The sequence below is a fragment of the Anabrus simplex genome, chromosome 2 (genome assembly GCF_040414725.1).
Source record: "Anabrus simplex isolate iqAnaSimp1 chromosome 2, ASM4041472v1, whole genome shotgun sequence".
Lineage (NCBI taxonomy): Eukaryota > Metazoa > Arthropoda > Insecta > Orthoptera > Tettigoniidae > Anabrus > Anabrus simplex.
The window spans coordinates 158,288,428-158,290,644 of record NC_090266.1 but is presented as its reverse complement, the minus strand read 5'-3'; positions in this window follow the sequence as shown (position 1 = coordinate 158,290,644).

Below are 2,217 nucleotides of genomic sequence, written 5' to 3'. Positions count from 1 at the left end.
TGTAAATCCTGCTTGCTTAGTAAACCCACCATGTCCACCAAGGTAGGCATGTTGTCCTCTCATCAGGCTTCGCGCCCCATGGAACGCCTGTATATTGATTATGTAGGACCCTTCCCTCAGTCGAAGGGAAATGCCAACAAGTTCATCTTTGTATGCGTAGATGGTTTTACAAGATTTTCCTGGTTATTTCCGACTAAGCTGGCTACCGCTCAGTCCACCATTACTTGTCTAAATTCTATCTTTGCTTCTTTTGGTCCGTGTCAATATATTGTATCTGATAATGCTAAGGCTTTCACATCTAATTTATTTCGTAAATTCTGCTTTGACTTGTCCATCTCTCATGTGACGACTTCTGCTTATTACCCTCAACCATCTCTGGCTGAACTGGTTAATCGTAATCTCAGGTCCGCGCTTATTGCCTATCATCATGAAGATCATTCTAGGTGGGACACGTCCCTGCATTGGTTAGCTTTTGCTTTGAATTCGGCGGTCAATGAATCTCACAAGTTTACTCCAGCTTCTTTGATGTTCAAGTTCGTTCCCAACACGCCGCTCTCTAACCTCTGGTTTCTGAGTGACATTCTACCCGAGACAATAGATCCGGATAATATCAAAGATCTTTGGAAGAAAGCTAAAGCCAATCTTAAGGTGTCTCATGAAAAGGTTAGGGAAAGATATGATCGTGGACGGAGACCCACCAATTTGAAGGTAGGTGACCAGGTGATGGTCAAGAACTTTGTTCCCGCGGGCAAGCTTGCCCCCAGATTTCATGGGCCGTGTATCATTCTCGATTTCCTTACGCCGGTTACGTTGTTATTAAGTAATCCAGCCACCGAGAGGGTATTTAGGGTTCACCTGTCGCAGGTGAAACCTGTATAATTTCTGTGCTAACTTGCTTAATATAATCTTGAAAGGAATATGAAGGTTATATTTTTATTTTTTTTATTTTTGAGGTTTTCACTTTTAAGGCCTTCTGCCCCTTCTATAATATTTTGTTTTATATGTAAGCATTTTTGTAAAACCTTCCCCGAACCGTTAAACTGCCATCCTGTCGTTGCCACGGCCATTACCACGCTCCCGTCTCCTGCTCCACTACACACAGTGGCTTGTACATGAAATGAATTTCTCCACGCCGCTGGCCCCTCAACCTCACCACAATGAATGTACCCTACTATCATTCTGGTCCAACAAAAATTCTGCCGTCGAGCTTTAATGTTTCAGTGCCCCTGCAGCCGCGCGGCGCCGTGCCGCGACTGGGATAGAGGAAGGGCCCCCTCTACTCCAGCGAGGTCGACATGTGCACGGCGAGCCGGAGCCCTCCTCCCGGCCAAGGCTGATGTGCGGCGCACAACCTGCTACTTGCCCGCAGCCTGTATATGTTCACCGCGTGCGCGGCGTGCTTCAACACCACTACTCCTCCCATAGTGCGGGCGAGCGGTATCTCAGGGTACTTGAGAGGTCCGAGCGGCCTCCTCTGAACTCAAGCAGCGGCGGCTGGTCTGGCCGTCAAACTGATCAACGTTTAAAGTACATATCCTGCTATATGGACATTCCAGTTCAACATTACTACCTTTTTTGGATTTCCTGCAATATCTGGTGGACTTAGTAAATTTTTCATCAACCTTAAAAAACTAAAATTTTCCTTCTGAATTCAACTTCTACAAACATAAAGACATTACTTCAACAGTTACTACAAGAATTTTGAAACTGGATCAAACCAGATTTAGTAAACTTTTATAAATGCTTCTGCAATTAATGTCTATATCAAGATCATAACTTGGAACTTATTTTGAAACACAGTTTATGTTCTTCTGTGTTACCCCTTGGAGGAACTTTTGGTGGGGGGGGGAGGTCTGTACCGGGCGGTACACCTCCACGCCGCTAATTCAAATTTTGCGCCAGTTGAAACTCCCCTACTGGAGGAAGTCTGAACTTTATTTAAGGGGTTAATTTTCAAGTTTCTCAGAAGATGTCACTACTTGGAAATTTTGTAGTTTCTGAACTGGGTCGTTTTCGACGTATTTTGTTTTTCCGGTAGTAAGAAGTGTGAACTTTCTCTTCTAGAGGACACTACTGAAGAACTACAATGGTGCACCCTAGTGCGAACTGAAAGAACTGTTTTTTGGAGAAATTTTTATTTCAAAAGTTTGTTTCTTGTTAAATTTCTTTCTGTTATTGTTTAAGTTGGCTGTATAACCCTTTCTTTCCCCTTGTTTT